Consider the following 22,357-nt stretch of genomic DNA (forward strand, 5'->3'; position numbering starts at 1 on the left):
ACCCAGAAGTCCCAACCAGAATTTCATAGGTCAACTTATCTACCTTATTTTTACATACAACCTCTGTGTAATAACACTAGATGAAAATCTGTTGTTTTTAGGCCCTCAAGTAAAGGAGCAACCATCAGGCACTTCAACAAACCATTCCAGTTGTGACAACAACTCCAGGAATCAACAAACAAGAGTCTTTTCTAAGACCAACCGCATGTCATATTTTAGGCTAAGATTAATCTCCCTTGAGGAGAAAAGATTAATACAGTAATTACTGTATTTCCTATTTTTCTGGGTGTGTCTAGTCTAGAAACAAGAGCCTGGTACTAATCTATTATGCCTCTGCTCTACTGGTCTCATCAGGTTTGGTTCCTTCCTGCAAAAACTGAGTGCAAATCTCCCATCTTAATTTAGGGTAAGAGAGACACTGCACAAATGCATTACTTTCCCCTGCTTTCATGCCCATCAATTTCATGGGCTACTATGTGATAACTGAGCGTATACACAAAAGGAAAATTATGACCCAATAACAATAGCATTGTTTTAAAAATAAATGATAAGATGCTGGTTACTATTTTATAGTTTTCCCAAACCAAAAGGTCCTTTTTCTTCTCCTAAGCGTGCTTTTAAGGGCCTTGGTTTAAGGTTCTTCTTACCTTCTCTTTGCCTGATGCTTTAAGTATGTTAGCATCAGGAGGTTTTTAAATATACCACAACCTTATGAAAATCTGAAACCAGGGGCTGGAGAGTGTGTAGAAAAGAGCTACAAAGACAGCGGCAAAGGGTTCTCCAAGTGAAGGTAAAAAGTAATGAGGTTTTTAATGTGGGGTTCTGCCAGTTTTTCTCTCTTCTACCCAACGTAGTTAGACATTAACCTGCCCTTAGTTTATACTCTCTATAGATGGTCTCCGAAGCTGTCGTAGAGAGTTCTGGTTGAGCTATCCTCATCTCAAAAGTTCCATAATGGAATAATTGTATATTATTTTAATATGTATTACTTTAATGCAGTAAGAGCTTTTCACACTGTGAGAACCTTTCGCCCCAGTTACACTGTGTTTACTATGTGCTCCTTTCAGAGTCCTTTGCTGAGAATATCCTAATTTTTCCAAGAGGGGAAATTTTTGTATTTAAATGAAAGTCCATTTCAGCACAGGGATTACTAAATACTGTACAAAGCACCATGGGGGTTCATAATGTAACGTAGACACAACTGTCAAGGATCTTAGAGTCTAATGAGTTGAGAAAAGGCACAAATAACTCAGATACAGAGGGGAGCAGGTCAAATGTCACACACCAGCATCGGTGTTTAGTTCCCGATTGCTGAAAGCTTTCCTCCTGTGTTTAGTTCGAAGAGCTCCTGAGAATTTGAGTAAAATGCAAGTAATAAACAATTATGTAAATATGAGGTCTTCTATTCACAGTTATATGTCTTTTTCCTCCAGTTTGATTTCCTGGTAAGAACAACACTCAAGGCTTCCAATGCTCTAGCATTTAGGTATCTCTTCATTGGGAGATTTACATCCTATAAAAGAAAGGACAATGATAAGGCTGAAAAGCAGAGGAAGCTTTCAAAAGTAAGCTGGAGAGACTCTGATGGAAAACTACTTAATTCTCTCGGATCTGAAAAAAGCCAGGTGTTTTTAGATTCCCTCAACAGGTGAATGTTCCTACAGACAGCTCTTACAGAAATACAAGTAACACTCTCAGCTTAAAATTCACCAGTGTTATGCATAAATATTGGAGACATTCACGGACAAATGCAAAATGCCCAGCTCCCTTTCCACACCGCAGGACTAATGGAGTGTTCTCTTAAAACAAACAAGGAGGTTTCTCCCTGGCGGAGTTACAGAAAAACGTTTCCTTTTAGGAGATGGGTAAGTGGGGGATGGGAGGCAAGATGTTTCTACAGACTCTTCGTCCTCTGGGTGTGAATGCCACCTATGTGCCGCACAGGTCCTGTCTGTTGTATTTTCTCACCTTCCTCTAATGCTTCAGCTACTTACCCCTAAGTAGCAAACCCATTATTCAGCCTGAAAGTTTAGTCTTTGATAGGCCAACCCGATAAAGCTTGCTGGTAAAGCCAAGCAAATCTAGTGAACCTCTTAAATATTTTTTAGTTGCCCTGGTCTGGCAAAAAAAAAAAAAAAAAAAAAAAATCCCTGAACCCATATGAATTCATCTGTGTCCCTGATGGCAGATTGATTCTATCCTCAAGAAGTTTTGTTGAGGGGCGCCTGGGTGGCTCAGTGGGTGAAGACTCTGCCTTCAACTCAGGTCATGATCTTGGGGTCCTGGGATCAAGCTCCACATCGGGCTCTGCTCAGCAGGGAGCCTGCTTCCCCCCTCTCTCTGCCTGCCTCTCTGCCTACTACTTGTGATCTCCTTCTCTCTGTCAAATAAATAAGTAAAATTTTTAAAAAAAAAAAAAAAAGGAAGAAGTTTTGTTGACATTTGTTTGCTCCTACTCCAAACCCCAAAGTAGACATGGGTTTCTTGTCCAGGAGCAAATATCAGAAGAACCTGCGAAAGCACACACACAGATATCACTGAGAGGATGTACCAAATAGAACAGCCTTGGTGCCTGTCCCACCCACAGTGCCGCCGAGGGAACTCTCTGCTTTGTTCTAAAGGACGGTGACTTCACGGGGCTAGAGCTAAATCTGAGCCAATCCGTAGCTTGGTTAGTGACCTAAGGTGAGTCCTGGTATAGAAAATTAATGAGTCTTTCTCTTGGAAATTTAAACTAAGAAATATTGAGAGGATAAGAGAATAAGCACCCCACTCTCTGTTTCTCTTGTCCGTAATGGGAACTGTAATAAAAGCATTTACAACATAGGGTGCCTGGGTGGCTCAGTGGGTTAAAGCCTCTGCTTTTGGCTCAGGTCATGATCCCAGGGTCCTGGGATGGAGCCGCACATCAGGCTCTACTCAGCAGGGAGCCTGCTTCCTCCTCTCTCTCTGCCTGCCTTTCTGCCTACTTGTGATCTCTGTCTGTCAAATAAATTATATATAAATATATAAATAAATAAATTTTAAAAAGCATTTACAACATAATGGAAACTAATCAGTTCTATGAAAGCTTAGAACAAGATCTGGCATAATAATAAACAAGCCATAAATGCATCGCCGCCATCATCATCTTCATTTTGAGTAGTTGTCTTCTGTTCAAAAACCTTCTACGAGACTGCACACATAGTAATACACATGTAATAAGCTACAAAATGAAAGTAATGAGTACTTTTTGTTCTTATATTACATACTTCTGTGCTATTAAAGTATTTTTAGAATGTATATATTATTTTTATGATTTTAAAAACTCATAGAAATTAATTTCAGATCATGACCTGAGCTGAAGGCAAATGCTCAACTCACTAAGCCACCCAGGTGCCCTGAAATTAATTCCTTTTAAAAAAAAAAATCCTGGGGCGCTTGGGTGGCTCAGTGGGTTAAAGCTTCTGCCTTGGGCTCAGGTCATGATCTCAGGATCCTAGGATCGAGCCCTGCATCGGGCTCTCTGCTCAGCAGGGAGCCTGCTTCCCCTTCTCTCTTTGCCTGCCTCTCTGCCTACTTTCGATCTCTGTCTGTCAAATAAATAAATAAAATCTTTAAAAAAAAAAAAATCTGAGCTCCTGGATGGCTCAGTTGGTTAAGCAACTGCCTCTGGGTCAGATCAAGATCCAGGATGGATTCCTGCATCGGGCTCCCTGCTCAGCAGGGAATCTGCTTTTCCCTTTGACCCTCCCACCTCTCATGCTCTCTCTCTCTCTCTCTCAAATAAATAAATAAAATCTTAAAAAAAAAAAAATCCAGCCAAATCCCTGTGGCCAAAAATAAAGCTCAAACTCCTTAGCACACCAAAGGCTGCCATGATTTATTTCTTTTTCTGGTTAAGATTGTATTTATTTATTAGAGAGAGAGAGTGGGTGCATGTGAGCATGAATGGGGGACAGCAGGGAGGACCGGAGGGAGAGGGAGAAGCAGTTTCACCGCTAAGCAGGTTGCCCAATGCAAGGCTCGATCCCAGCACCCCGGGATCATGACCTGAGCTGAAGGCAGACGCTTACCCAATGAGCCCAACCATGATTTATTTCTAAATCATCTCCTCTTTTCTTTTCAGCCTCATCTCCTATAGTCAGAATTGCCTTGTCTTCCTTTTTTTGCCCCCCTCGGCCCCTCATTGGTAATTCATCTGTCTGCCCTTAGATCTACTCCCTGCCCTCCTCCCTTTGCTCTGAAAGCCATGTGAGCTGCCATGTGACCATGTCATAGTCTGAGCAATAGGACCTATTTATTAGATGAATGAATAAACAAATGACAATGACCTTTGCTTCGGTCATGGAAGGCAGAGGGAAGAATGAAAACCATTGGTAGAATGATACCAATTCTGTCTCTTTCCACACTCATCTAACTTTCTCTCCCTCTAGCTTGGAAAGCTCTGGCTTCACGGTCCTTTCTCAGATTCTTGGACCCACTAAGATCTTTCCAAACGAAGCTCCTTCTCATCTTTAGATCTCGGCTACAATGTTTCCCATTTTTCTCTCCTCTTGTTTCCTTCATCATGTTCATTAAAATTTGTAGTCATCTATTTGATTCCCTCTTTAGACTATGAGGTCCATTAGGGTCCGGGCCATGTATCCCTAAAATCTTTGTCTGCATATATCAGGTACTCACTGAAAAACAAAGTTTAAAAATTGTTGCTGAATGAGTCACAGATAAACTTGGCTTCATAGTTTTGATCGTGGTCTTCTGGGTTGCCCAATAGTTATGGGGGTCAAGCCAGAAAATAGAAAACTCCCTGACAGTGATACTAGGAGATTCCTACTTCTCACCGTTGTATTCAGACTGGAAAGTTTCCCCTTCCACTACTCTCTTTGCACAGATGAGACCCTGTTCATCAAATACCACTGCTTAGGGAGAGCTCTATGCTGTGGCTAGGATGGGATGGTTCTGTCAACCAATGGCTGAAATGAGTTACAGAAGATGCTCCTAGAGAAGACCCTCTTTCACACAATCTGATTGCTGAAGGCAATTTCAAATTAATTTTGTTAATTTCAAATAATGAGGCTTTTAATTGTATGTGGGAGACACGGCATTAGTAGCAATTCAACTCCCATTCTTTTAAGGAGCTAAAGATTTAGCTTCTCCTCAGCCTTTTGGCTAAGATGGGGTATAAAGAATTAGCTTCTGAGGCCATACATTCCATTATCAGGTTTTCCAAGAAATGAGAAAAACACTGAATTTTTTGAAGCTTAAGCCTATATTCTGAGTCTGTTTTTCATTCCCACTTAAGTTGCCTTGTTAAAAAAAAAAAAAAATCAGAAGTTGACTAATTCCACCAATTACCAGTACAGTCTTCTCCAGAGCTAATAGCACCATCCTTCTTCCCCAGGTTACATGGGCCATTTGACAATATTTTTGAATATCCAAGGCACACACTCAATACTTAACGAATCTTTAAGGAAGTACTGCTGTTTGCCATTTTTTTAAAAGATTTTATTCATTTATTTATTTGACAGAGAGAAATCACAAGTAGATGGAGAGGCAGGCAGAGAGAGAGGGAAGCAGGCTCCCCGCTGAGCAGAGAGCCCGACGCGGGACTCGATCCCAGGACCCTGGGATCATGACCTAAGCCGAAGGCAGCGGCTCAACCCACTGAGCCACCCAGGCGCCCCTGCCGTTTTGTTTTTATAAAGAAAACTGACACACAATGACATTTTCACGATTTGGTAAATCACTTTTGTAAACCCTTTCCTGGGTAATTAGAATTGCCAGTAAAATCCCAAGTTCTTTGTTTTATTTTTTAAATGAGTTCACTTTTGCACTCAGGTGCCTTGTAATACCTCCTTTCTCTTCCTTTTGGTAATACAAGGCATCACGTTCTCGCTCTAGTTACAAGATGGTGCTTCTTAAAAGCAGTGCAAGCCAAAGTTGGAGTCCTGTGTGTCTTGCCCCAACACGCAGGTGCATTTGCAGAAACCAACCCCCAGGGGTCAGAATTCACAAACAAGAAGTGGCCTCAGGCTTCCTTATTAGCTCAAGAGCCTTCAGCTCTAGCCCTCTGTGGAGACTAACCTCTTCTATGTCAAGAGAGAAGTGGGGTTTTCCCCAGAGGATATTTGACTTCTCTTCACTTGGTGATAAAAGATCCAGATGACAAAGAATAAGACATGTCAAACCATTGTGGGTAGCTAACGAACCTTTTGTATATTGCACAAAAATGTCCCTGACTTGACCATTTGGTAACTATTTTAGTCTTTCCTAATCATTAAGCAACGAAGAACATTCTTTGCTGATGTGCCAACTTGGACTAGATAGACCCTACGTTCACACTGACAGAATTCTTACTCCTCGTTATGGGACTACTAAGTGTATCTTCTTAGAGAAAAAACGTGCTCTTAATACATTTTTTAAAATTATAATTCAGAGGACCCGAGGTGACTCAGTGAGTTAAGCCTCCAACTCTTGGTTTTGGCTCAGGTCATGATCTCAGGGTTATGAGATGGGGAGCCCCATGTCAGGCTCTGTGCTCAGCGCAGAGTCCACTTGAGAATCTCTCTCCCTCTTCCCTCCCGCCCCCACTTCCACTCCCTCTCTCTCTCTAATAAAATAAATAAATAAAATCTTTAAAATAAATAAAATTATAACTGATAAAAACTTCAGAAAATCATCCTCACGGCAGTACATTTCTATGTGATGTCAGCCAACAGAGCGTGGCAAATGCAAACAGGTGAGAAGTGCTTAAGGTTTGAAATATTCATGGTATCAACACTTCCAGGTAACACTTACTACCTCTCGGTGGGTATTCCTGCTAGAGAGAGAGCTTCTTCTCTAGCTTAGAGTGGGAAATGACTCCTTTGGGAAGAAACACAAATCCCAGAGTTTCCCACATCCCAGGTGACTTTTGCCCATGGAAGGCCAAAGAGTGGGAGGGGCACCATGGGGGGGGGGGTGGTAGTGACCACCGGGCCTGAGGAACCAGTGTGAACCCAGGCTCCCTTCCACTTCTAAGAATCCACCAACCTCACTGGACAGCATCAGCATGCCAGACCCCTCTGTTCACCTCTCCCCTTTCTGTTCCTCTCCTCAGATCCAATTTCCCACCATTCTCCTCGTTCATAGCTCTTACTGCTAACCTGTCATGCCCTAGTTGATGGTAAAATAAAATAAAATAAAACCACGCCTTCATTGTTCTAAGCCTAGTTAGAGAGGTTCCCTGCCTTCTCTATCATCTGTATGGTCTGCTATCCTGCACAGAGGGAAATTCTGATCTCCCAGGGATGACCCCTTTTCTGAACTCACCTGGATAAAAGCTGTTCTGTATTTTCAAGCTCAGCTTCTGGGCAGAATTCTCCCATTTGCACTTCCGGGTCATTAACACTTCCCTCAGGCCCTGTCATTCTCACCTCTGACCTCACTACCCCTTCACCTCAAACTCCCGCCTTGTGGCAAGGCTCCCTTCCAGAGAACTTCCATCTCTGTGCAAAAGACCATCCATAAAACACCTTGGTCTCATAGCACCTTGACCTTTCAAGACCACAACTGAAGTTTAATTGCTGTCTAGAATTACTCCATCTCTGACATCTTAGACTCAAATACCCACCCCCCTGACCGCATCCTGTTCTTCCAATCACCACAACTTAGCTGCCACTCACCCAGACTGGCGCATCTAGTTCTGTATCCCACCCACTCTCTCCACCCTGTCAAACCCCTTTTGTGTTCCCGTCACTCTTTTCTGCCCCCACCCAGATTCCATGCTCAGCCCCTTCACTCTCTCACCCCTTGACCTACTTCTACTATCTCTAACGCCTCACCTGTGTGGGCTACTCACCTTCCCCCAGCTCTTCCTTCTTCAACTTTCAGGCTACCTACTCTTCCTGAGTGACCTCATCTACTCCCACAGTTTTAAGTACTATTTACAAGCTGATGCTTCCCAAATATCTACCTCCAGCCAGATAGTTTTCCTAAATTCAGGAGGAGGCACATGCCGGAAGGTCTATGGAATATTTCTACTAGCACTTGCATACTCACTTTGTCAAAAATGAGCTAATCATCCCTCCCCCACAGGTGGGGTGGAAAGAATGATCCTCATCTCAGTGAATGGTACACTGTGTACCTAGTCTCTCAAATTTAAAAGTCAAGTCATTCTGGACTTCCTTCTTTTCCTTCACCACAAGGTTCTTGTGATCACAAATCAGTGACTGATTCTCAAGAGTCTGTGGAATTCACCCATTCCATAGCCTAAGGACCCTATTCATTTCCTACTTGAACTTGACATCGGGCTACTCTAGTTGCAAGCAATGGAATCTAGTTCTGGCTAATTTGTTATGAGAGATGTATATATATCAGAAAGATACTGGGTAGTTTCCAAAATGGAAGGAAAACTGACTAACTAGAACTTTGGAAGGCTAGGAACCAATGGCTTACAGAGGTAGAAAGCCCCCTAAGGTGTACCATTAGCTTATGTTTCTGTGTACCTTCTGCCTAATTACCCTTTTGTAACCCCTTCCACACCACCTTCACGCACTTGCTTTCCAAAACAGAAATCCCTCGTTCTTAAAATCCTTCACTGGTTAATCAGAGCTTTCAGAATAAAGTCCCCATATCCTTAGTATTCATAAATTGGCTTCTCTTGGTCCCGACCATGCCTCTCCCCCTCTTTCCTACTCACACCAGATTCTGGGTCCTATGTCCTGCAGGGTCCAGACTCCATCACGTTCGGGTGCCCACTTCAGTAATGATGATCCTGGCAGAAACAGAACTCACCTGGGATGGTTCAAGTGAAGATTCTCGAAGGAAAGAACCACTTTCAGAAGTATCAGAAGGGTTGCATGAATCAAGAAAGGAAGATGGACCGCCTATAGACTAGCCATGGTGGGAAGCCGTGACCAATCGGGGCTGGAAAGACAAGGGCTATACAAAAAAAAAAAAAAAAAAAAAAAAAGACAGAGCTATCAGAGCCCAGGGAGAGCTGAAGACCCTGTGAGAGGATCAGCCCTTCGGAAGGGTCGCCTTGGGAGATGCAACGCCTACCCCGCGGTTAGGACGCCCGCCATATCCCCACGTGATCCTCTGCTACTCTGTAGAATGCGTATCACAACTCGTTTCATACACCAGTGCAGCGCTCGTTTACGTGGGGCTTCTACATTTTTGGAGGACAAAGACTTCTCGCTTCGGCAAGCCCCAACATACACAGGCCAGTACCCAGCACATAGAGCGCTCTACAGTATTTGCTGAATTAATGAGCAAATTCATTGATCCAACTAGCTTCACATCTTTTCCTCTTCTTAGAAAAGATTTTATTTATTTATTTATTTGAGAGAGAGAAAGTGAGGAAGAGAAAGGACGTGAGTGGGGGAGGGGCAGAGGGAGAAGGAGAAGAACACTCCCACCCCCCAACACCCTCCCCCCTCCCCTGTGCCCCCACCCTCTTCCCCCCTCAAACCGGCCATCCCAGCCCAGGGAACTGGAAGCGGGTCTCCATCCGGGAACTCTAGGATCATGACCTGAGCCAAAGGCAGACGCTTAACCAACTGAGCCACCCAGTCGCCCCAGTTACACATTTTTCAAAGTGGAATCTGAAGGCAGCAGGTTTACAGGTAAAGGAGGGTAAGTAAGAATTGCAGGCAGAGTTTGGCAATAAGCTTCTGGAGATGGGAAAGGTACCTGTTAGGCTCTTTCTGTCTCCAGGATTGGGTCTCCCAAAAAAGTGTTTCATGATATTCGATTAATATGAAAATAACCATTTGCGGAGTCTGACTTTCAATGAAAATCATGAGCAAGAACTCTACACTCACCCAGTGCAGAAGGTGAGGGATAGCATCTGTCTTCTCTGAGGAGAGAAATGAGGGGGCCATGGGTATCAATGAGATTCTCAAAAATAGGAGGACAACCACAGCCAAGAGAGGAAAGATTAAGCTTAACTAAAAGTGAAGGGATCTCTCTTGTTCCATAAAGTATGTGGAAATGTGGAAGACCTCTCTCTTGTTCCATAAAGTATGTGGTATGTGGAAATGACAGTGAGGTGTCCAGAAAGAAACAGAAATAAGTTGGCTCTCTGAAGGTAAATATAAACCAACACTTAATAGAAGAGATTGGAGATAAAGTTGCTACCTCTTGGGCCTGCAATTAATTCACCTTAAGAAATATGTAACTTTGGAGCTGGGATCAGGTGTGTCAGCAGCCAATGTCTGGAGCACAGGTAGGGCTGAGCTCGGGGAGCCCTCAGTTCTGAGAACCTGAGAACCCAAGGTCCTTGGACCAAAGTGAATTTGCTAAGGTGTCATGGATGGTAGAAGCCAGACTGATCTCTCCTAGAACCATCTGCTATGGGCTAAATTGTGAGACCCCCAAAATTCATTATGTTGAATGTCTAAATCTAGCATATATTTCTGACTATATCTGGAAAACAAATCTTTTTTTTTTTTTTAATTTATTTATTTGACAGAGAGAGAGACAGAGATTGAGCACAAGCAGGGGGAGTAGCAGAGTGAGAGGGAAAAGCAGACTCTCCCCTGAGCAGGAAGCCCAAGCTGGAGCTCAATCCCAGGACCCCAGGATCATGACCCAAACTGAAGGCAGATGCTTAGCCAACTGAGCCACCCAGGCGCCCCTGGAAACAAAATCTTTAGGAGCTAATTAAGGTTAAATGAGGTCATGATGGGCTCTTATCTGATAGAACTGTAGCCTGACAAGAAGAGGAAAAGGGAGAGAGATCTCTCGCGTGAGACACAGGGAGAGGCCACAGAGAGAAGACAGCTGTCTGCAAGACAGGAAGAGAGCTTCTGCCAGGAAGCAGATCAGCTGGCAAACCTTGAACTTGGACTTCCCAGCCTCCAGAACTGTAAGAAATAGATTCCTCTTATTTAAAGCACCCAATCTGTGGCATTTTGTTATGGTAGCCCAAGCAGACAGACAACACCGGATATCAACTTGGGCTCTATATTTGAACTTTTCTATACTCTGAAACAAAGGGTTTTCTTGTGCAAAATTGGTCGTTTAAGGCCAAAACTTGAAGCCAGGGGACCCTCCATGAACCACCTTCTGTGATCCTCTGTAAAATGGGAATGCCAATCCCTGCTCTGCCAGCCTCACATCACTGCTATGATAACCAATTACACGAGAACACTCTGGAAAACCAGGCCTGCCAGGACGTGCAAGCATCCGAGGATCAGCCCTGCCCACCTCCCCGCCCAGAAGGGAGCCGCATGCACGCACAACAGGAATATTGGCTCATAGATTTCTTTCTGAAGCAGAACAAAAGGTTATCCTAATTCCCACTTGGAATAATTAAACGAGGAAGCATTCAGAAGCAGCAGGAAAATTTCAGGCAGCTAATGCAGGGCGAGTCTCAAGTCAATGCAGGAGCCAAACTTGGAACGACTGAGACAGGGGAAGGAAGAGTAAAACAAATGTGCAGCTTAGAGAAGAGGAAAGAGCCAAAAAGCTAAGAGAACTCTGGCTTCTCTTCCCCAGGCAACAGTCTGTCCCACAGCAAACGACTGTTCCAAGGGGAAGAGAGGGGTTTTCGGAGGCTGGGATCTTGGGCGGCGGTGGGGGCTGCCGGGGGTGGGCGGGGAGGGGCGGGAGACAAATCGCTCGCACCGAGTATGCGTAAAAGTGAACGCAGCAACGAGAGGAAGGCTAACGGCCTGAATGCGGGCTAAAGTAAATCTTGTCAAACATGATGAAACGCCTAGCGCCGAGGCAGGAGCTCAAGTTCACACGTGGCCAAAGCCCGAGTCCCTCGCTGCGGTCCCTCGCTCGCTCGCGTCGTGCGCCTGCGCGGAGGGGACGGCGGGCCTGGCGACCGGCCGACTGGGGCGCTGGGGAAGGTGAGGCCAGGAGGGGCACAGGTCAGGGCGCGGGAGGCTCCCGGGAGGCCAGGGAGCGCGGTGGGGGGAGCCTGAGCGAAGGGGAAAGTGAAAGTCCGCACACGCGTGCCCCTCCCCCCCCCCCACCCCTCACCAGCCGGACTCTCCGACTCTTCGCTGCAGCTCTGGGGACCCCGGGCTCCTCCTCCGTAAACCGGGGCTGACAGAACTGGCTCAGCTTGCCCTCCGGAGTTGTTGGGAGGATCGGAAGAGTTCCAAGAGAAAATTTCCTAAACGGAAATGAATCCTACACCTGAATGGTATTCAGTACAGGTATTTCCGCGGAGCCCAGGTACCTCCCCCCTCCCCCCATGGAAGCACACTGAGGGTCGCTCAGAGCTCCTTCCCCTGGGGCCTCTTCCTTGTCTGCTCTCAGGAGCACCTGGCCCCCTTCCTGGTGACCTTGGTTGGGCCCAGGCTCCCTGGTGGCCATGGTGGTGGCAGGAACGCCACCACAGGGTGCCCTTTTCTCTCCTTCCTCTCTAGTCTTAGAGCCCTGCCCTATAACCGCAAAATACAGAGCCTCTAGACTCCTGCTCCCCCACCTACTTCCTCCTGCTCCAGTTCCTCCTCTCCCTGCTTTCCCAAAAAGGGCAGTGCTCATGGAAGCCCAACAGGTTGCAGGGGACGAGCTCCATCGCCCCCATCCTTGAGTGCGACAGAATGGTGCCCCTGTCTCCTGCCAGTGCTTGCCTTTGCCAGGACGCAGCAAGGAGAGTACTGGGGATGGTCCTGTGATGCTCTAGAGAAGTGCCTCCCACCCACAGGGAACTTTCACGGCCCTCTGGGAGATTCCTGAGGGGCACAGAGGTAGCTAGGGGGTTCTGTAGGGTCGTGGAGGGGGCTGTAGTTGGCTGCCATATCCTCCCCACCCGCTCCACTTGCAGCACCCCTGCCACCACATTGCCACCTGGCCCTATCCTGGGAAGACTCTACCCAGTCCCTGGCCTCCTGTGGGCCCCAGTGGTCTTGAGACCTGCCCATCAGTGTGGGGATGCACGCCCAGCTTGCTCCAGGTGTGGCTGCCTGCCCGTGACCGCAGCAAAGCCAAGTGGACAGTAGGAAGGACAGAGTGAAAATCAAGTCTCCAGTGAACGCCCACAGGGGCAGAGGTCTCCCTACTCCTAGAGTTGGCTGTGCCCCAGATGAACCAGAGACTTCTTCTTGCCTGCTCTCCCAGGGCAGCCTCCAGGAAGGTGAGGTGAGAGGTGACTCCAGGTAAGCACTCAACCTCGTGCACATTGGAGTCACCTGGAGACCTTGTTAGAAACACTGACGGCCCCATGCCCTTGAGCAATTGATTCGGATGTGGCTGAGCGAGGGGCCTTGGAATGTGTGGCTTTGTACACTTCCCTGCCTGCTTAGAATGACCTAGAACTGCCATTCTAGGTTCTCAAACAAGGGAGACGAGAAGAAGGGGGCATCACAGAACGGGGGTACCCCAAATTCGAGCTAGTGTCCCATCACTCCTTTTCTTTACCCTCCTCAGACCATCTGTTCCCCTTCTTGAATTTCTGGGTCCTGCTCGGGGTACCTCTAAAAATGGCATAAGAGAGGAGTGCTGGGCTGGTCAAGGCTCTAACTTTGTACAAACCCACTGTCTCGGTGCCCCAAGAAGAATATACCTTCCCCACCCCCACTGTGTCTTCAGCTCAGATTAGAACCGCAGAGCCTGCAGCTTGCTCAGGGCCACTCTAAAGATACCCCTTCTGTTTCAAAAGGTTCCTCACTGATGGAGAGGAGTGGCAAGAAGAGTCGGCAGGCCGGGCCAGGGAACTGAGGCTGTGATATGACGACTTGTTTGTGCCGAGATGCCAGCTACAACTCAGCACTTCTAGCTGGAGACTGAGGCACTCGGGGTTCGTTATAGCCATTAGCTTTCCTTTCAGGCACGTATTTATCTAAAAGGCTCTCTGAGCCAAGCTTCTGTCCGATGCCTCCCCCCGCCCCCCCACCCCTGGCTTCCTGCCTCCCGAGGCTCAGGCAAGTAGCTCCTTTATCTAGCACGATAGTCAGTAGTGTCCCCAGAAGATAGGATACCGCTTCATTGGAACTCTTACCACCCCAGAGAGTCCCATGCCCAAATCACACAGCAGGAGCAAGGACTAGAAATGGTCTTCCTGCATGGAGGGGCAGGGCAAGGTACTTAATGCAGGAATATGCAGAGTTCTCTCCCAGTGTGTATCATACAAAGGGAGAGGGTAGATGCTTTTAGAGCTGTTTCAATAGTCTTGGCAACAATCTGGGAGATAATGATTCTGATCTGTTTTATAGCTCAGTAGAAGCCCAAGAAGGACATATATCCAGGACGGAGGAGGCAGTAAATGCAAAAGCATTTGGATGCAGGCTTCAGGCTTGGGGGCTGGGGCATGCTGACTTCTCATCAGTGCAAACCTGTGCAGAAAAGTGGGTGCTACAGAAATCCCCCTGGTGCCTGGTGCTGATTACACGCAAGAGGGAGTGGGAAGTCCGGATCCATGCAAGAACGTGGATGGCCCTTGGAAGCATTGGGTTAAGCCAAGGCCACATAGTGTGTGATTCCATTTATACAAAAGGTCTGGGACAGGTAAATCCATTGACACAGAATGTAGATTTCTGGTTGTTGGGGCTGGGGCTGAGGCCAGGAGTGAGTGCTGAGTAAGTGTGAATGGCTATGGGTCTCTTTCTGGGTGAGAACGATGTTCCGGAACTAGATAGTGGTTATGGTTATACTAAAAACTACTGAATTGTATACTTTTTATGGTATGTCAAAAAGAGGGGGAAAAAAAAGAATCCAAGCATGAAGGTCTTCAAAATCTGGAAGCTTCCCAGGATTCCCTGGAGTTCCTAGAATAACTTTCACAAGGTCCCCCAATGAGTAAGGGGAAAAGGCAAAATGTAAGTCAAAACCTGGAAGAGCCTGGTTCTCTTCCATCCAATGTCAAGTTCAGCTGGTCCCTTAACTCATCAGCAAGCCTTCTTCCATGCAGGCCTCTAGCTCCTGCCCTCCTGACATCTCACCTGGGTCTTCTGCAGGGGGAATTGGGGCTGGGGTGAACGCAAGATCAGACTAGAAGAGTATATTGGCATGCAGACTCAACAAGCCCCATGGGTGGTTAGGGAGCTGGGCTGGAGTGGGGGTGGAGGGTACTGCCACTCTGGAGGGCTTAAGGAAATCTAGAGGACTGGGGAGAGAGGCAGGATAGGGCCTTTGCATGATCCGGGTACCTGGCACATTGTGCCACCCACCCGTCCTGAGCCCCAGCTCATAAACACTGTGACACTGGGTCCAGCCTCTCTGTGAATGGCAGCTGCCAGCAAACACCAGAACAATGTGCCTTAGGAATCCGAGCCCCGCCCTCGCCTCAGCCACCTTCAGGCCTCACGTGCCTGTGTAGTTTAGTCACCTCCAGAGGTCCAGCTGCCCAGACATTACCACTGCATTTGGTTCTGTATGTCCCTGATCTACCAGATACCCAGGCTCCTGCCACATAACATACTTCCCTGAGCGTTCCTGAACTCAGCACCTGTACCATAATATCAGAGTTCTTCAAAGCCTTTTTTTAACCTCTTCATCTCAACCCATGCCCGGCTCTTTGCTGAGAACATCACCTGAGAATATGACCTCCCTGCCATCCCCTTACCAAGAGGTCAGCTTTTCTCAGCCTAAATGCACTGCCCTAGCAGCTCCCTCATTTTTTAAAGATTTTGTTTATTTGGTAGAGAGACCGTCAGAGAAGGAACACAAGCAGGGGGAGAGGAAGAGGGAGACACAGGCTTCCTGCTGAGCAGGGAGCCCAATGCAGGGCTTGATCCCAGGATGTTGGGACAATCCATGACTTGAATCAAAGGCAGATGCTTAACCACTGAGCCATCCAGGTGCCCCCCCCCCCCTAGCACCCTGACTACGTTGCACTGTTTTCCTTCGGCCCCTTCTTTCTTTACTTTGAAGCACCTGTTATAACATGAATTATTATTTTGTCCTTTACCTGGTTGCAGACGTTCTCCTTCTAGAACATAAGCTCCACCCGTACAGGAATCAGGTCTGTCTCCTTCACTGCCATATCACTAGCACTTAGCACGCACGACAGGCATGCCGTGGATGTCTGAGGAAGGGAGAACGAGACGAAGTGAGGGGACAGGACGCATCAAGGAGTTCTCCATATCAAGAGGGCCAGGTACAAGACCTGCTGAAGAGGTTCTGATGACGGAACCTTGGTGTGGAGGAAAGGGGAAGGGGGTCAGCCGGAAACAGGAACGGCTAGAGCCAATTCCAAGCATGCTGTCTCTCGCTTGCTTGATGAAGGGATTCATGGTGGCTAAGCAGCATCCACCCTGTGGACACAAGATGGCGGCCCGAGAGCCAACTCTTCCAGTCCAAAGGGTGATCACGTTTCCTTGATCTTCTAGAGAATTCCAGGCTAGTCCATGGAGTGATAACAGAGGCAGCAGCCTTTTCTCCACATTTAGAATGGCCAACTTGTCCTTGGCACCAGCCCTCCACTGAAGGCTTACCAGATGCTCCCAGTCTCAGTCTCGCCGTAAGCATGTGACCTAGCGCTCACCCTTCCCATGTGACAGACGAGGAGCCTGTCACATGAGTGGGAAGCGGGGATTAGCACTCGGGCAACCTGGTTCCGAAGCTTACAGACTTAACCACTGCATTTTTACGGATTCCTTTCCCTGCTACTTTCTTCGTAAAAGAACTCCTGTAGTTCCATCAACAAGGATAATACCCTAGCTTTCTGTGCTCAGACCCAAACTGTGACTTGTTTATAAAGCCAGCCCTGTGGACGGTGCAAGGGAGCTTCTAGCTTGCAACAGTGAGTAGAGATTCTTAAAAAAGAAAAAAAAAAAGCTATTGTCGACAATTGCCTATACATTACTTTTTTTCTAATTATCGTCCCGTTGGAAACTTGTCCTTTTCTTCTCATTCTGTGAAAACGGGAAAAGCCACAGAGTGTCAGCAACACAGTGGTCACCTCCCCTGCGTGGCTGGGGCTTCTCATGAGCCACCTCCTGTAAGGAAAATGAAGTCGACAAGGATGAGGCCTTAGGAGAGAGTTTTCACATTGCGAACAGCTCCCGGTGCATCACTTACTTCTCCTTTCCAAAAATAGGACTTTTATTCAGATCTTACTTTGTTCTCCTTCAAGGAGAAACTGCATTTGAATAAAAGCATAAGTACCACCCGTGGGGCTTTGCACATGACATTGAAGGTATTTCTGCACCAGGGGACTCTGGGGTTGGGGCGGGGGGAGCAGCCTCCTACAAATTGTACTTGGCATGTTCTGAATTTCAACTTGAGCCCTGTGTGTGACTCTGGTCTCTACCTTAAGTGCTGGCTCTGTGGGAAGCTTTCTGGGGTGCACCAAGCTCTTCTCCAAGGCCGTTGGAAGCAGGTGTTTGGGGGGAATTCTGTATCTATTTAGCAAACAGAATATGGTTAAAAGAAGCATCTAGAGCAACCCAGAAATGGAAGAGAAAGGGGGACAGGGAGAGACTAAGGTAAAACATCTAAAACCTAGAAGCTGGAAAAACTGGTTGACGGAAGAGGGTGTCATGGGACGTCTCCAAGGGGTGGGGACCTTGCATCGGCAAGAACAGGAAATCAAAGGGACACCTACTTCCCCCTTCCTGAAGCTGAAGCCCACACTGACCCTTATGAGAAAGGCAGAAGGTGATTCCAACCTGATCTCTGAACTTGCAGGTAACCGCTCCCCCTGCCTGTTCTTGGAAGCCCCTCCAGGTGCTGCAGGAGAGCGGTTCCTCGTCTTCTCTCCAGATGTCACAGCAGGCAGGAGCTGGACGCCACTCTGAGGGGGCCCTGCTGTGGGATTATAATAAACCGAGCCCTCAAAGCAAGCCTTTTAAAGCCCAGGCCTATTCTACAGCCCCTCTGCCACCTGACTAGAAGCCATAATGTGGATTCCTTGTGGAGGAAATCCCCTGAAAGTCAACATTTCTCTTTAAAATCTTGATCCTCCAGGAAGGGGAGACTGTCCTCAAATATCCAGAACAGTGTGATCTGTGGTCTGCGGACCATCTGCATCTCAGTCAGCTGAGGTAACTTAAAAATCCCGGTCCTGGAGCCCCTCTCAGACCTACTAAATCCACTTCCCCGGGCGGGACCTAGATTTGCATTTTGCAGGGTTTTATGGAGTCTGGGACCTACTAGGGTCTGGGACTCACTAGATTTGAGAATTCAAGACTCAGTCTCTTTCTCAGACAAATTTGGCCCAGGTGAGATCCAAGCATTTTTAGACCCATATTTTTTTCTCCAGCTCCCTCCTTGTTACGCTAACAACAAGGCGCCTGGGAAGTGGCAGATTCATTACGGAACAAAAGCTCTGTACCTAGAGCCCAGACTGCTGGCATCCAGTTCAGGAAAATGCCTTTGCCTTGCTAACAGTGCGATCTTTCGCTGTGTGATGGTAGTTTGCTCCGAACAAAAGGAGCAGAGAGACAGGGTGTGCAGGTGAATCTGAGCTGTGCTTGCCATCACCATGGAAACCGCAGCCATTATCACTACACAGGATCCCCGCAGGTCCATTTTCAAAGTCCCTGCCTCTGCTCGCTTCAGCCTGGAAATCCTGCCTTCTTGGGACGTGGCTCTGAGGGTCTATAATTGGGTATCCAAAGCAGAAGCAAATAGGCAATTGTGCATTATCTACCGCTTCTGTTTTCTTACTAAGCGTCCTCTAAAAGCATCTCTGCGTAATCCAAACAGGATGGAAATTCTTCTCATCTCTTGGCGCCCGTCTCATCTTGCCTCTTGTTTGGAGGGGAAAGGGAGGGGCTGTGTGGGGCTGCGATCATTCGTTTGCCTTCCTCCCTCCCCTCCTTAGTTCATGGGCCTGATAAATGCTTCCACACCGGGATCTTAATTAGGTTGAAATTTCAAAACGTTGTTTATTTTGTGGAGAGCTTTTAAAAGGATGCCTATGAGGGAGACAACGCTGCATTTTTGTTCCAGGAGCCTAAATGTTAGTGTTTACTGGGCCGTGCCCGGTAAGCACTGTATCCTACATTATGAATCAAGCATTCTATCTTTGCCTAAAAATGGTAAAAATCACTGCAGCTAGAAGCATATGTGCTTATCACATAGGAAACCAGGCTCGGTGGCTGTGTCCTTTACCAAGGAGAACATTCCACATTCCAAAGTCAGGAGGGCCTTCCCCCTTCCATGCTCAGAAACCCAAGTGTTCCCTGAGTATGTGAACCTCCTCAGGAACAGACTCGAGGCCCTAAGCCCCCCAAACTGGAAGGCCAGCTTTTTCACTTGCAATGAGAAATACCTCCCAGGATCAGGAACTCGTAAATTACATAACCAGTCCTTTCTCCCCCAGTTGCCAACCTGCAGGGGAAGCCAAGGAATACAGTGGTCAGAATGCCATTTTGTTCATTTCTAATCAGAAAAAAAAAATTTTTTTTTAAACCACTATATGTAATGGAATGCTCAAAGGCCTGGTAGCAGATCCATTTCCGTAGGCAGCACGGTAGAGGAAGTCAGATAATAATCAGAGATTGCCTGAAGAGCAGGAAGTCAGAGAAGAGCCGTTCAGATAAATCCAGTGCTTGATGGCACCAGGCTAAGAGAGCCCGATGCTTCCACGGACATGATAGGACCCGCCCTGCCAATAGAAGGGGCGGGTATCTTTCCCCTGGACAACGCTTGCAATAACCCAGCCAATTGCCCCCTGGTGACTCAGTTATCTACGCTTCAACCTCCTGATGTTCCGGTGATTTCTTTAGCTCTGATTAATGTCCGTTCGGCTACCCTCTTGCAGGCTTGGGGGGTGATCGTCTTTCAAATGGCTTTGAAGTGCCTACGCAGTGGTCTGTATTCTGGACCCCGTTGCGCTGACGTCACGGCTGAACTCTGTGCCAACTATTATAGTTCAGTCTCTTGAGGGCAACCTCACTGGAGCTCCAGATAGGTCGGCAGCATTTCTGAGTACAACGTTCTAGTTCTTCTGAGTTGCAAGGGACTCGAGCTTGCATTTGAGAAGCATCTTCCTCAGCATGAATTTGGTTCAGACAGTGAGCAGGACTGAGCCACCTCTAAATGCTGTTGTAGGGCCATCAATGGTTGCTTTAGGGACACTCCCTTCCTTATTTCACTGCTTTGCCTTCTCCCCTGGTCACCATCTGTCCAACAGTTACCCATTTGGTTAATGCTTGTGGGGTGTTTTGTTTTGTTTTGTTTTGTTTTAGAGAGAGAGAGCACACAATTGGGCATGGGTGGGGAGGGGCAAAGGGAGAGGGAGAATCTCAAGCAGGCTCCATGCCCAGTGTGGAGCTCAACTCGGGGCTTGATCTCATGACCTGAGCTGAAATCAAGAGTCAGATGCTTAACTGACTGAGCCACCCAGGTGCCCTGGTGAATGTGTGTATTAAAAGGAAAGGGCTAGGGGCAGATGGGGTCATTGGGGGTGGGTAGGATAAAGCAGAGGGAGTGCAGATGGGGACAAAGATCCCCTGGGGCCCTTCTGAGGAGGCCCAGTAAAAAATTTTTTAAGTTCAATTTGTTCTATTAATTTTTGTTTTAACTTATTGGACTGAACATCTATTGCATAATAGAAGCGATTTTGCACATAATTTATTCACATTCAGGTAAATTCTGGTAAGCAAAAGAAAAGGGCAGAAAACACTTTCTATAACCCCTAGGGGCCATTTGCTCTTTTGAGCTGACTGGGGGAAAGGAGCTTGGGACTCAAGTGCTTCTGAAAGCGTTAGCCTGGAATGAAACTACCACTCAAAAATGAAGCATTAGGTCAGGGCAACAGATGGAAAGTGAAAGACAGACAGACAAACAGTGCTGCTCAATCCATAGATTCTGAAGACATGGGTGGGGTGGGGACATCAAGGGATGGTTCGGAACCTATTGGAGGGGTCCAGGCTCTACCTTTCCCTGCCCTTTGATCCTTTACTTAAGCATGTGGGTCTCACGTTGTGGAGTAGAGCCCATTAGTTGTGGCTGCAAGGGCACCATTAGGGTTTCTGCATGGAAAATGTGAACACAGCATTCAGCATTCACCTTAAAGAGGCAGCAGACCCCGGAGTGGCTCTTGCCTCCTCTGGGGGATGTTGGTGGGACACTGCAGCAATCTAAAGGCATGAAGAATTCCAGCCTGGGCTGGTGTTGACTCCAGAAAGTTGGGGATCCAACCTGAATGAGGAGAACAAAAGTGTCTTAAGATTCTGAAAAGGGGTGCCTTAGTGGCTCAGTGGGTTAAAGCCTCTGCCTTTGGCTTGGGTCATGATCCCAGGGTCCTGGGCTCTCTGCTCAGCAGGAAGCCTGCTTCCCTCTCTCTCTCTCTCTCTCTCTCTCTGCCTGCCTCTCTGCCTACTTGTGATCTCCGTCTGTCAAGTAAATAAATAAAATCTTTAAAAAAAAAAAGATTCTACTGAAAAGGTTTGGGGTTGGTGAGTCTGATCCGTTCTCTGTATTGAGAGCTGTGCTGTTGCGGGCTGATGAGTGAGTACATGACCCCACAGACCCCTGCAGAGCTGGTAGGACCTCTTCTCCAGCTCCGGAGAAAACCAGAGAAAGAGAAGACGTGATATGCCACAGGACCTACCAAAGTTAAAGCCTAGGAATTAAGGAGAGCCATCCCAGAGGAGCAAAAGGAGAATTTACCGACTGTAGGCCACAAAACATGAACATCCTAGAATCTTAAACTTTGCCATCTAGAAACATATTGATGCTGCATTGGTTTCAGGATTCCTATAAATGATGTTAAAAAGAAATTAATTAATAGGTATTTTCTGAACCATTACTAAACTTCTGTGTGGGGGTGAAGGAAAAAGCAAGGTAAAAGGCAGAGACTGGGAAATTTTTATCATTTGGATATACCAGCATTTTATTTCTTTTTTAAGCCGAACCACTGGAACTACCCAAGTTATATATATATATATATATATATATATATATATATATATATATATATGTAAACACAGTAGAAGAAAGCTATACTAGCTACTCAGTCTTTCCCTCTTACATATGAAAAGACACTTTAGGATTGCCAGGCATAGGAAGAAAACCAGCAATGAGAGAGACCAAGATAAATAACTGGAAAAACAGAAATAATTCGGGAAAAAAAGCAATGAAAAGCTTCAGCGTGATTAGCTATTCATAAGTCAAGGTTAAGGTACTATAAATAAGGAGAAAACCGAGAACAGAAAGAACCACTAGAAGTTATCAGCTGCTGATATAGAAAATGTAATAAAAGAACGGAAAAGTTAAGAAACTCTCTCAGACCTTAGAACAAAAAGACATAGAGATACAGAAAAACTGAAATCTCAAGAGACAATTTTATGTTTCATGTATTTTACCACAATTTAAAAAAAAAAAAAGATGAGACAAGGCTAATTTAGCAAGCCCAGCATGCAACAAATCAAATTTCAAGAGAAAACAGAGATCATGCAGAAGAGAAAACTTAGCAAAGAAATAATGAAAAGCTTTTAAAGCCAAGAGGTCACAAATCCACAAGCTGAAAGGAGCTATTAAACCC

At 46.6% G+C, this 22,357-nt stretch overlaps 2 long non-coding RNA genes across 16 annotated transcripts in view; one reads left to right on the plus strand and one right to left on the minus strand.

Annotated features, from left to right (window-relative positions):
- Positions 1-1,218: 1,218 nt before the first annotated feature.
- On the minus strand, positions 1,219-21,115 carry LOC309844764. Of its 3 annotated transcripts, XR_014300889.1 has the most exons (5): positions 17,532-17,670; positions 17,174-17,264; positions 15,830-16,859; positions 8,755-8,901; positions 1,219-1,513 (listed from the first exon to the last, which is right to left on the minus strand). It is a non-coding gene; the product is annotated as an uncharacterized lncRNA (long non-coding RNA). The 3 variants fall into 3 exon arrangements; XR_014300888.1 differs by lacking the exon at positions 17,532-17,670 and adding an exon at positions 20,881-21,115 and having other exon boundaries at positions 15,830-17,264; XR_014300890.1 differs by having other exon boundaries at positions 15,830-17,264.
- Positions 11,582-22,357, plus strand: part of LOC309844763 — a 57,104-nt gene continuing 46,328 nt past the window's right edge. For 3 of the 13 annotated variants that reach the window (XR_014300876.1, XR_014300878.1, XR_014300879.1), the window contains exons 1-3: positions 11,582-11,822; positions 11,985-12,134; positions 13,583-13,711. This is a non-coding gene — a long non-coding RNA (uncharacterized lncRNA). The other 10 variants (XR_014300875.1, XR_014300880.1, XR_014300881.1 and 7 more) reach the window with 8 other exon arrangements.

This window comes from Mustela nivalis (genome assembly GCF_964662115.1).
Source record: "Mustela nivalis genome assembly, chromosome: 12".
Taxonomy (NCBI): domain Eukaryota; kingdom Metazoa; phylum Chordata; class Mammalia; order Carnivora; family Mustelidae; genus Mustela; species Mustela nivalis.